The 14,349-nt window shown below is 32.2% G+C and overlaps 1 pseudogene; it reads left to right on the plus strand.

The window, feature by feature from the left end:
* LOC132277231 ((E,E)-geranyllinalool synthase-like) overlaps positions 1-13,922 on the plus strand; it is a 95,599-nt pseudogene extending 81,677 nt beyond the window's left edge.
* Positions 13,923-14,349: the final 427 nt, after the last annotated feature.

The following is a 14,349-nucleotide window of genomic DNA, read 5'->3' on the forward strand; positions in this document are numbered from 1 at the left end:
GCCAAACAACTCAAATGATCATAATCTATTTGTTTAGACTAATACAGATACTTTTATCGGGGAACTGAGGCTGAAGCATAGGTAAATAAAATAAATAAATAAAACTCTTGCATTCTGTTTCCAATCGGGGTGCTACTAAGTATAATTCATATTAAAACTGTACTAGGAATAAAGAAATAATTGTTTAATGGTGCTTTATACCCAAAAAAAACTATGAATCATACTCGCACAATCAAAAGATATGTACAGACCATTTAGAGAGGAAACAAAAGAAGAAGAAGATGATATGTACATACATTTTGTGTTTCGGTCTTTAAGAAAATCCAAAAAATATTCACCTGGGTAGTGAAAATTTTTAGAACTTCCAAAATAGTAGTGGAATCTGATCTTCTTTCCTCATCTCATTTAAGAATGTTAGAGCATTACATATGAAAATATAAGGATTACCTGTTTTTAATGGTATCAGGGCCTCCATGCCCTAGTGATGGGCAGTCCTAGAGAGCTTAAGCTGTATCTTGTGAACAAAACAGGAACTCTTCCATCTGTGTCTCCACTGACCCACCCAGAAAACACCCAGAATAGAACGTTATAAAAATGAACAGAGTATTTCACTACAGTCCATAGAAACTAATGTTAGTTGGGGAACAAGTACCTGTAGACCCATATTCAAAGCCCCGCAACAATAAGTTTCTTGTATATTAGAATAACAGATTCCTTTGAATCTATCCAATGATCAAATATATTCATGCTACATATACTTTTATACGTTTCTACTCATACTTAAGGCATCTCTAAATATATAAAATTCTTCAAGTATCTATACAAGTATGGGCATGGTTGAATGAATTAATAAAACATGACAACCTTCAAAAAGAAGAGAGAAAAATTGCATTACTTTCAGATGATCCAGTTCTTTAGGTGATGACCATTGCTTACATGGAGTGCCTTCTGAACATCAGGCCTGCTGTAGTTTTTGCATAGTCATCAGGGCATGTGTCATAACCACCCATGATCCTCAGCATCTAGTAAACAAAATCAATTTACTATCATTTTGATAGAAGTAGATAGCCTGAAGGTGCCTCATTTTAAAATAACCAAAAATTACAGTCTTACTCAAAAGTCATATATTGGAAGTAATTGAATACAACTCAATAAACCCTAGCTAACTTACCAAGTTCGATTTCCTTTTAAAGTAGAAAGAGGAGGATTCAAGTTCCGATGAGATATGTGAGTGATCTTCTTGTCATGGTCAAAAAAACAAAATTTGTAGTCTATCTTTTTTTTTTTTTTTTGACAGTTTAATTTAAGATAAATGCATATTAACCCCAAGGGGTTGGCTCATATGGGTAAGAACTTGGTCCTGGTGCCTAGACCTGAAGCAGCAGATCAATTGTTCGACTCTTCTTTGTAAGTCGTACGCAGCGGAATATTTAGAAAGATCTGTTTATCTTGAAAATAGATCTGTGTCTTTACCAACTTCCTTTATTTTAACAATTAATAAATCAATATCATGCAATATAAAATAAAGCAAGGTAAAGTTAGAGATGACACCAGGATGTTAACAAGGAAACCCTAGTTGATAAAATACGTCAACTGTTTGTATGGGAAAAACCTTGTGGACTGTGCAGTCCAAAAAAAAAACCGATCTACTATGCTTGAAACAAAGTATACTAAACTTTGACTCTGGCTCACACCCTATCGTTCTACCAAACACCAACTGCTGATAATCCTCTGGCTTTGCGACTCCCCGTCCAACACCAACTTGACCTCAGGCTTATACTTGATATTTGTAGAAGAGTAGCAGGTAGATTAGACAACACTCCTCGAATGCTCCAACCCTTTCAAAGTGTGAGCGCTTTTACTTCTGTTCTTCAATCTTCTGAATTTGATGTAGAACTAGATCTGCTTTCGTCAATCGATGTAGATGCAACTGTATGATCATGTTCAAGATTTGAACACCACAACTCTAAACTCACTATGTGTTTATATGTATGTGTTCTAGAAAGATGACACAAAAATCAACTCTGATTTTCTGCAAAAATAATCTTCCTAGGGCTTTTAAGAATAATGAATCTGTAGAACAAAAGCCGTAAATAAACCTATGTGTATGACATGGTTTATATAGAGGTTTGTAAAGTCCTATTCCTTCTTAAAATAAAGGAAATTTCGTGCATAGGACTTGGAAGAAAAATTGGATAAAAAAGGGATTAAACAGAACAAGGAAACTGTAAATCTTTTACAATCAGGGCTTCTGGAACCAGTTCCCATATTTGGTACCGGTTCCTAAAGGACAGAATAGAGTTCTTTCTAACCTTAACTTCTGGAACCGGTTCCCAAATCCAGGTATCGGTTCCCACTTAAAAGAATCCAACTGAAACTTGGATTTTCTGTATTTGAAAACTCTGGACAATATACCATGTACGTAATTGTGTTATAAGTGAGAAACGATGTCCTAATGTGTTGTTCATTCCTTTTCGATGATCAACAATACTTTCCTCATTTGAACAAACTTCCAATTCCACAGTCAATGTTGAGTTTGATATGGTAACTAAAATTACAACTCAACTATTACTTATTTTGTTACCAAAATAAGCCAATTACAAAAAATAGATGTCACAATCTTACCCATTGGCAATTTCGTGACAAAACCCTAAAAAAAATTTATAATCTACCCAAAGCAGAAAAGTAAATTACAATTGTTTAAGGAAACATGGAATTTTTTTTTATATCTTGTTCTCTCTTCTTCTTTTGAGCAAAACCTGATTCCCTGCACATAAATTAAGCAAAACTACCAGTGAAAGCTTAATAAACATATTAAAAACTCCCCCTGAATGATATATCTAAAAAAAATACCAGATTTTCATAATACACTCTCCACTCTCCTCGTTAAAAAGTCCCCCATTTTTGGAACAAAATTGATAAAGCAATTGAAACAGGTGATAAAGAGTAGAAATTCTATAAAACAGAAAAAACAGTAATTAGTTTATTACATGTCAGCAGTCAAAAGATAATATCCACAAATATCAAGTCATGACAATGTAAAAACTGAACAAAAAGTGATGCATGTATGATAAGAATATAGAATCAAGCATCAATGTCATCTCCAGCGAACGGAATACAAGAAGTCAGAATCTCCTCATCACCATTATCAGCATCACTACCACTACTATCCTCATCCTCCTCATCTCTATCAGCCTCAGGAACAAGTGATGAATCTGAAGAGGCTTCTATAGACGTCCTCAGAAGTACTACCATATCGCTGCTCTTTAAGTAATCTAACATCTTGTTGAAGATCAAGAATAACATCCATCATGGCCTTCTGATTCTGAAGAATCAGTGAGTAGAGAAGATTAAAATCAAAGGTGGTGAAATTCTGTTTAGTCAGAAAGAGCTGAGTAATCTCAGGAAGTGATGACGAAGAAGCAACTGCACCCCTGCTATCTTTCCTTGATGAAGCCCTTGCAGATTTAGACTTGTTATAGGCCCTAACATCCATCTCAGACATAATCTCAATATGATGAGCACGTGGTGGAAGTGAAATCTCAAAATACCGATTCAAACCCACGATGATCATCGGGAATGGAGATGACTTTTTCTTGCTATTGTTCTTATAATGAGCTACCATCAGGCTATAAATAGAAGAATTAAGATGTATCAGTGCATCAATAGATAGGAGATATAGTACCTCTGCACGATCTGAGGAGATAACATCTTTCTTCCCAAAATAACCGAGATTGGAGATAGCAAACAAATTCAGAAACGCCGCCTCATCTGTAAGATAATGAGAGGGAATGTGGTCGGGGTACCTTGGCGAGTCTGGAACACACAACTCATTACAGATATCTGCTCACTTCAATCTAGACTTGTCAAGAGGAAGACGATAGCCACTACTTGTAAAACTCTTGGATATGCCAAGAATTTTCCCGATCACATCTACATCAACCATATAGTCCTTACCAAATAATAAGACTTCAAAATATCCAGAATCATGAACTTTTTGGATATTTGAATAAAAATAATGAACCATATCTGGACTGTAGGTACTCCCCATCTTGGTAAAGAAAAACCAATTGTGCTTTTCAATATAGTCAACAAGTTTTTTCCCCAGACTGTCTTTGAGCTTCTTCAAATTCACATTCCGTTCCAACTTTATCGAACCATCTTTATACACTTTAGTGTATACCTTCCATGCAAGCTCATTATAAAAGTGTTTTTGAGCAAACTCTAGCTTCATTATATCAGATATTGGAGGATACCCATGTGGTATCTCAGTTGTAGGTGAGCTAGGTGAAGACGGATTATCCCTTGAAACATGTAAACCCTCTTGCGGTTCCTAGATAGAAATTGTCGTTCGGGCTTTCTTGGGAGGTGGAGGTAATGCAATACCCTTTCTTTTGGCTTTCTGAGATAATTTAGGAGGTATCTTGTGTTTAGGCAATTTTGGTTTAAGGCTCTGAAGCTTACTCAGTAATTTTGCCGAACACTTGGCATGCATTTCAATACTTGTTCTTGAATAAACAAGTTTGAATCTTCAAAACCCCCAAAAATCAATACTGAATCAAGCACAGATGAGCACAATCAAACCCAAAGTCTTCAATTTTCAACTCCAAAGATGTAATACCCCTAATTTCAAAAGGATAGTCTCGATATTTTTTTTAGTTATTTTAATTGATTTGATTGTTTATGTGTTAATTGAATTGATTTGATTCCTTTTATTTGTTTAATTGATTTGATTATTTATGTGTTAATTGAATTGTTTGTTTAAAATTAAATGGTGTGCTAAAATTATTTGTTTTAGACTTATTTGTTTAAATTAAATTGTATATGATGATGTGTATTTATTTAGGAATTTAATTGTTTTACTTTTATTTATTATTATTATTATTATTATTTTTAAGGAATCAGATATGGATAGTAGTAATGGACCAACCAATTGGGTCCCATGGACTATTTGGATAATAGGTTTAATGGGCACGGATAATTACCAATGGATAATTGTATATGCATATTTAATAAATAAATAAATATATATATATATATATAAGGAAAGTTCTTTAGTAATAATCTGATGTGCATATATATATATAAAAGGATTGCACATAGATTGTACGTAAAATATATTTTAGTTATCTTTTTAGTATTTAAATTTTACTTTATTTTTATTATTAGTTTAACTTGGATTGGGAAAAGGATTAGGGTTATTTTATTTACCTATAAATATATAACTATAGGGTTGTAAAAGGAGCTAAAAACTAATTACGTAATATATTTTAGAGAGAGAAAGAAGGAAGAAGAAGGAAGAGGAAAAGGAAGAAGGAGGCTAGGGTTTTAATTCTTCTCTTCTCATTTGATTCATAACCTATACATATTAGATTAATTATAGGTTCTTGGAATAAATTAAATTGAAATTATTTTATTTTTATTTTTACGTGAATTGTTGCTAGCATGAATAGTTTAATACTTAATGGATATATATATATATATATATATATATATATATATATATAGGTTCATAATGTGTACCTGTACGAGGAAGGTATTTTTTATATAAATCAACTTTAACCAAATTGTGTACCTGGACGAAATTGATACTTCACATATTTGGCACGTTGAATGAGGAAGGAATAATGCACCAATTTGTGTAATTTTAATTTTAATTTAATTTGTTTGTTTTTTTTCCCTAGAGACAGCACGCCGAACAAGGCGAGATTGAGTTTGGCATGTACCAGTTTTAAGTTGTGAATTCAGTTTCATTATTTTGGGGTTTTTAGTTAAGGAATGATTAAAATAATGATAGAAGTCATGATTTTGTTTTTAATGATTGAAGTCATGATTTTGTTTTAATGATTGAAATAAAGATTATTATAAAGTAAAGTAATGAATGAGATAATGATTGATATTATGATTAAATTAAATTTATATTTACTTTTTTTATATATTTTATTGATGGTTTGTATTACATATTTATTTAATTTAAATAGATTTATTAATGATTGGGTTGTATGATTTAGAGTACTCATGCCAAGTATGAAATTTAATTTAAAAGTTAAATTAATTAAATAGGGTTGGATTAAATTATTTAAATCAATTATTTGGGTTTAAATGAATTTAATCAAATTGTGGAGGAGTGCAATTAATTGAAAAACATGTTAATTTCTTATGAGGTAAATTAAATGCATGATACTTATAACTGTTATTTTTGCTTAATTAAATGTAAAGGATGTATATATGATTTATATCATGTTTAGTTATATATGATTTATATTAGGGACGGATTAACTTAAAAGTTGAGTCCTACCTATTTTTAATAAGGAAACGGATTAACCATAGTGTTAAGTCATACTTATTCATGTCAGGTCAACGAAATAGTTGGATGACATATTATTAAAATAATATTTGGAAAAGTTATTTCGATGGTTGGATAAAACGGATTTTACACATATAATTATGCGCTATGATATGAGCTTGAGTCTCAGGATTAGTGGTTAGGGTGCGTATATTGCCAGGGATATGTAGCTAGATATAGTATAGTTGTGTACCTGGTAGGTCTAAGTACTCATGCCCACTATAGGTGCGTTTTGCATGTTGCCTACTATTCAGATTGGAACAACTCTATAGTCTAGTGAGGTTCCTTTAGTGTGTATATATCTATATATGGACTATTTAGTTATTGTTGAATTAATTAGGATGTATTTGTGTATCGGGTCTCTGTTTGGGATGTACTAGATTAGAACTTGTTTGTGGGTTTGACCCACCATTACCGACTCTACGTAAGACTCTTCTTCATGTTTTAGTTATTAGTTTTATTTCGATTCAGTTATTTCAGTTATGATATTATTAAGGGTCTACAGTATGGATTCCCGAGTTGTAGTTTAATTAATTACTGGTATCAGAGGATTGGAGGATTTTATTATGGGATTTTTAATTATTATTTATTTGAGGATTTTTAAATAAGGATTTATTATTTAGTTCCCTTCAGTTTATTATTTATTTATTTCTTTAGTATTTTTTTTTGTATTCAAATGCTTGTTTATATACTTAATTATTTGGTATCCCTCGGATCTGTGCTCGGACTTGATCACCCGCGACTCTAGAATCAAGGGGTATCACAAAAGATCTAGAACAAACTTAACCGAATCCTCTAAGTTTTCTTTCTCATAAACCCCAAACCCTTTTTCAATCTTCAATCTTCAAATCTCAAGTTCAAGAAGATGATTCCATGTTCAACTTACAATGTATGATGAAAATGATGTAAGATGGAAACAAAATATAAAGATATATATATATATATATATACATATATATATATATATATATATGTATATATTTGAAGTTGTGTAGAGAGAGAGAGAGAGTGCACACTTTAGAGAGAGAATATGAGTGTATGCAAATGCAACAAACCTAATAGGGCAAAAAATGGGTTTCTTAAAGCCCATTCACGTTGCCAGGAATCGGTAGCCAGAGTGGGAACCAGTTCCCACGGGGCAGTGAGCTATTGCAAAGCGAGGACCACTATTGAACCGGTACCAAACTTGTGTTACCGATAGCTAAGCTCCAGTAAGCTTTGGCCTTGTTCCTTTGCAACCTGAACCGGTAGGAATGTGTGGAACCGGTAGGAAAGAGACAGTATGCTTTTTAGCCTTGAAATTTTTTCATAACCTTTTCAACTAACTTTTTGATTTACTCAATGATCAAATCAAAGCAAAAATCTACAAACTAAAATAAAATATCTTTTTATATTTTTATATTTTTTAATTTATTTATTTATTTTTTTAAAAAAAAAATAAAATAAAGAACAAGTCATTGAGCAGTTTATTAAAGTCTTTCAATTCCACACATGATCCAAATTTTTAGAAAATTTTCAGAGTTATCTATGAACGAAAATTTCGACTCCACAGAATATTCAATCAATTTCAATTCTCAGGAAATAATCACAACACAAATTTTAACTTGGAATTTAAATGAAACATTTAGAAATCAATTTAGCAAATCCAAGTGTGTGGTGCAATCCATCTCATCAATTTTCAATCAATTATCAATAAATTATTGTCCAAACCATATTGATCAAAAAATATCAAGATAAAATTGTCTTTGAGCAATTTTTCTAAGGTGGCTTTCACTCTAAAGAGCAGACAACAATTCCCCAATTTAACTTGTCTCCACCTTTCTTTTTATTCATTTAGCTCCTTTTCAAAGTCTAATGGGAGTTTTCGAACACATCTCAAAAGGTAGCTTTCTCCTAAAAAATTCAGCACTTTTCACATTTTTTTTTTTTAAGCTGAATTTATTCATTTTTTTTTTTCAAGCTCCTATTTTTTTCAGACAATAACTTTTGTGGCTTTTGTAATCAATATACCCTAGTCAAGAATTAAAAGATTTTCAATCAAAATTTTTAGATTTGGACTAGTGTACAAAAGGTTATGAACTTAAGAGATTCAAATCTAAATATCCCTTAATCAATTGAAATCAACATTCATTGTATAAATTACAAACAAGAATATATTTTTAATCAAAAAATCATGTGTCCAAATTTGCATTCAAAGATAGATCATAAATTCAATGGAAGAATTTTCTCAAATATATCGTGAAGACTATGATCAACAACTCAAAACCAAACCCTAGCAAGTGATCCAATGGCAACAAAATCTTCTTTTAAACACAAGCCATGATCACTGAATTTCATAGGACTCAGTTTGAAGGTGAAGTCCTTTTAGAAACTTGTTCCATGGACTCAACAGGCACATAATTGATCAAATCAGACTTTTTGATCCAAACAGTTCTCACTCTCATTTCTTGAAATTCTCTATCTTTATTTACCTCTTTCTAAGGCAAATTTTCAGCTCTAGAAATCTTAGGTGTCACATTCTTTTTCTTCTTGGAACGCACCTTTTTCTTAGCATGAGAATTTTGAGAAATAATTTAGAAAGTCTTTCTTTTCCCTGTGAAGGCATGAGTTATACTTATGTCCATTCTTTCCACAAAAAGTGCAATGCAGCAATTTAGGCACATAAGACATATCAGAATGTGATGCATCAGGCAAACATGATTTATGCATAATAGCAGGTTTAACAAAAGTTGTTTTACCTTTATTACTAGAAGAACCTTTAACAAATCCTAACCCTGTTTTATCATTCACATCCTTACCCATGTTGATTATCTTATTCAAACTGTTTTGACTCATATTAAACCCTTTCAGTTTATCTTTTTCAGATTTCAATTCAATTTCAAGATAATCATTTTTCAAAGCAAGACATTCCTTCAATGAGTTAGCAATACTTACCTTATCCTTAAGAATGATAATCTGCTTCTCAAGCTCAGAGATGGCAGAATTGCTTTCAAAAGTTTTCCTTTTGCCTTCATGAATCTATTTCTTTAGATCTTTATCCTTTCCTTTTGCTTGGATAAGCTCTTTTGCTAGCTTATTGACTTCCTATTTTACTACCATGGTTTCTTTGACCATTTTTTTCACTCTTTCATTGTCCTTTTCAGCCTCTTCCACTTGTTCATCATGAACTTTATTGTCTTCGTTATCTAAAATATCAGAGTCAGATAAAGACATGACATGAGGACCTCTATCAAGAAAAGTGACATAAGAAAAATCATTAGTATCATCATGAGGAGAATAATTACCACTTAAAGTAGAATTTTCAGAAGTAGAAACTTTTATTACTTTTCCTTTATTCATATCCTTTTGTTCTTTTAGAGGACTATGACAAACATTGGATGCGTGATCTTTGCCATCACAATTCCAGCAAATGAATTTAGTTTCTTTTTATTTTTCTACTTTCTTTTCATTAAACCTAAACTTTGACGTCTTGTCAAAATTTTGAGGATTAACCGTGTTGCTATTCTTTCTCCTCTATTATCTTTATAAAATTTGACTGAATTGTCTTAACAAGAAAACAAGATTATCATCAGAGTTATCATCCACAGAATCCTCAACTTGTATAGATTTTAAAGCAAGATTTTTCTCTTTCTGATTTAAGTCAAAGTTCTGCATCTCAAAGGTTTTCAATGAACCTACCATCTCATCTACTTTACTGATAGACAAATCCCAATGTTCAGTGATGGTTTTAACTCTAATATGGAATCTTTTAGGTAAAGACTTTAAGATTTTTCACAGATTTTCTTATCACTAACTTTTTTACCTAAGTGACACAGTTCAGAAATTATTTCAAGAAGACTAGAATAAAAATCAGAAAAGAATTGATCTTTTTTCATCAGGATGTTCCCAAATTTATGAGAAAACATATAAATTTTGGACAACTTCACTTTTGAAGTTCCTTCATGAGTAACCTACAAAATATCCCAAGCTTATTTAGCCATTTTACAATCAGAAATTCTAGTATATTTAGATGGAACAACAGAATTAACAATTGAATATAAAGCTTTGCCAGTAGCATCATTACGCTCAGTTTCAATAGTAGTAAACGCAAAAGTATCTTTTAACTCTTTGACTATTTTACCATCCACAATTGTATCTACTGTAGGAGGTGTATAGCCAGATTCAACTATCGCCCAAGTTTTACCACCAGAATATTGCAAATAGGCTCTCATCTTTGATTTCCAAAAATTGTAATTATCCTCTTCAAATAAAGGACCACGTTGACTAGAACCACCTTCTTTCAATGCATAAGACATGATTTTGAAAACAATTCTTTAAAAACAAAACAAAACTTTCAAACAAGGATCAACTCAATGTATAGAGATCTGATATGATACTAATTTGTGAGTCATACGCAGCGGAATATTTAGAAAGTTTTGTTTATCTTGAAAACAGATCTGTGTCTTTACCAACTTTTTTTATTTTAGCAATTAATAAATCAATATCATGCAATATAAAATAAAGTAAAGTAAAGTTAGAGATGACATCAGGATTTTAGCGAAGAAACCCCAGTTGATAAAATACGTTAACTATTTGTATGGGAAAAATCTTGTGCACTGTGCAGTTCAAAGTAAACCGATCCAATATGCTTGAAACAAAATGCACTGAACTTTGACTTTGGCTTATACCCTATCGTTCTACCAAACACCAACTGTTGACAATCCTCTGGTTTTGCGACTCCCCGTCCAATAACAACTTGACCTTAGGCTTATGCTTGATATTTGTAGAAGAGTAGCAGGTATTCGAATGCTCCAACCCTTTCAAAGTGTGATCACTTTTACTTCTGTTCTTCAATCGTCTGAATTCGATGTAGAAGTAGATCTACTTTCGTCTGATCAATGTAAATGTAACTGTATGATCACGATCAGGAATTGAACACCACAACTTTAAACTCACTATGTGTTTATATGTATGTGTTCTAAAAAGATAACAAAAAAATCAACTCCGATTTTCTACAAAAATAATCTTCCTAAGGCTTTAAGAATAATGAATCTGTAGAACAAAAGCCGTAAATAAACCTATGTGTATGACATGGTTTATATAGAGGTTTGTAAAGTCCTATTCCTTCTGAAAATAAAGGAAATTTTGTGCATATGACTTGGAAGGAAAATTGGATCAAAAAGGAATTAAACAGAACAAGGGAACTGTAAACCTTTTGCAATCAGAACTTCTAGAACCGGTTCCCACATTTGGTACCGATTCCTAAAGGACAGAATAGAGTTCTTCGAACCTTAGCTTTTGGAACTAGTTCCCAAATCCAAGTACCGGTTCCCACTTAACAGAATCCAACTGAAACTTGGATTTTCTGTATTTGGAAACTCTGGACAATATACCATGTAGGTAATTGTGTCATAAATGGGAAATGATTCCTAATGTGTTGTTCATTCCTTTTCGATGATCAAAAGCACTTTCCTCTTCTGAATAAACTTCCAATTCTGTAGTCGATGTCAAGTCTGATATGGTAACTGAAATTACAACTCGATGAGGACTTATTTTGTTACCGAAATATGCCAATTACAAAAATAGATATCACACTCTTAAGTGCAAACAATTCTTTGAGGTAGGGTACATGTGTAAATATCAACTAGGAACAAAAAGAATATAAATGCATATTTCCTCAAATATCATTTAATTTGAATAGTAAAGGCAATTATGACATTAGAAAATGCTCTGTGTGGTTCAGAGTTTTATAATAATTATTATTATAATCTTTTTCTTCTTTCTTCTTCTTCTTCTTCTTTTTTTTTTTTTTTTTTTTGAGGAGAATAGGAGAGTGGAGTGTCTTGTAAGCTTGTGAAGCATGAATATTCAATACTCAAAGTTACTGTATATTAATCACATTAATCATATGACTCCATAATTTTGCACAGATCGAGCCTGAGTTGACAGTTCCATGGATTGCTCGACTTAATCCTCTGGATCACGGAAAGTGGATTGAATTTAATAACATCCACTCTCTGTGCATTGGAAAGGTCTCCTTCTATAGGTACAAGTCAGTCTTTAGATTTTCAAATTTCATACTAATATGATTGATATTTTTAACGAAAAAAAACTATAAATTGTTAGGTTATCATTTCTTCAAAATGACAAGCTAATGCAACTTGCTATGGAGAACTATGAGTTTCGGCAATCAATCTACAGGAATGAATTGGAGGAACTTAAAAGGTACATGCATATACACACACACAAAAACCTGATAGTTATATTTATGCATATATAGTAACATGCAATTAATCAAAATGGCTTGTCTATTTCATCATTTCTTATAGGTGGTCCCAGGAGTGGGTTCTTACTGTTACTTTGTCGTTGCAGCCAGTAGTTCTCTTCCTCACAATTCGAATGGTAGTTGCCAAGAGTGCAATACTTATTACAGTTGCTGATGATTTTTATGATATAGAAGGCCCTCTGAATGAGTTACATCGATTAACCAATGCAGTTCTAAGGTATATATATATATATATATATATATATATATATATACACTTAAGAATTCGAACACCTTGCATAGTACTTTGTTTTTCTAGCCCTCCTTGTCTCACATTATATATAATTTTTTATTTTATAATAGATGGGATGGTAAAGGCACTGGCCATGGTAAGATTATCTTTCATGCCCTTGACAATTTTGTGAGGGACATTGCAGCGAAACAACTCCATCGATAAGGGAGTGACATAACAAATGATCTACAAAAGATAGTAAGCTTTTTTACATGTGTAGTTCAACTAGTTACTTCACAAATGCTTGAGCTATTTATCAACTAAAGCTCAAAATAATTAAGAAAATCCTGTGTGAAAGTGGCGCGAAACATTTGTTTCCTGGCTAACAGAAACTATATGGAGCAAGAGCGGATATTTATCATCCATCGATAAATACCTTGAAACAGGCATGATATCGATTGCTACACACACTATTGTTCTTTTGGCTTCGTGTTTTATGAGTCCGAGCTTGCCTCACAAACTACTCAAGCCCGCGTAGTATGAAACTGTCACGAAATTGCTCATGCTCATTGCTCGTTTGTTGAATGACATTCAAAGATACCAGGTTAGTAGTTAATTAATGAATGTACCTTTTCATGAACATGTAAACATTTCTTCTTTCAGAAAGTTCATGTACACCCCCACAACGAACACTCAACTTCCTTTTTTTGGATGAGAGATCATAACATCTAAATTAATGCCCACTAATAACATGTAAGCATTTAAAAAAATCTCATATATATTCATTTATTGTGCAGAAGGAACAAGAGGATGGGAAGAAGAACCTTGTTTTGCTTGATTTGAAAGAAAATCCATGGGCAAACATTGAAAGCTCAATCACTAATGTAAGGTAGATATTGGATGAAAAGAAGAAAGAGTTACTTGAACATGTTTTGATGGATGGCTTTAATGATTTGCCCAAACCAGGCAAGCATCTCCATTTATCATGTCTGAAAGTATTTCAGATGTTTTTCAACTCTAACAACCAATTCGACTCCAATGTAGATCTCCTTCAAGACATAATGAAAGCAATTTACAATCCATTGGAATACCAAAATTAAAAGGGTGTGAAGACTCTACCATCGATTCAGTCGAGACCGAAGAAGGAAAATGTGATCATCAACTCGGTTTGTTACAATCAAATCTTTAAACATCATGGAAGTAGAAGTTTTTTTGTTAGACAACACTTTGTTCCAAAAACTATATCAAGAAATGGCTGCGCGAAAGTGTTCATTCCTCTGAAACCCAAGTTATGCTTCATTTGAATCAGTTTCATATTAGCATTAGCTACATACGTATTTTAAGGCCAGCCTACAATGCTGGAGTATGGTACTTTGCATGTCTTCTTGCTATGTAATAAGTGTATCATATATTTATGAATCAATTGGTGAAACATGTTTTGTTCTTGATTTAATCTAGAAGTGTATTCTCCAATATATGATTAATTGGATCTATTGATAGGCTCGACCTACATTGATCTTATGCTAA

Source organism: Cornus florida, unplaced genomic scaffold (assembly GCF_030987335.1).
Source record: "Cornus florida cultivar Cherokee Brave unplaced genomic scaffold, ASM3098733v1 CherokeeBrave_3.0.0_Hap2_Chr01, whole genome shotgun sequence".
In the NCBI taxonomy this organism is placed as follows: Eukaryota; Viridiplantae; Streptophyta; class Magnoliopsida; order Cornales; family Cornaceae; genus Cornus; species Cornus florida.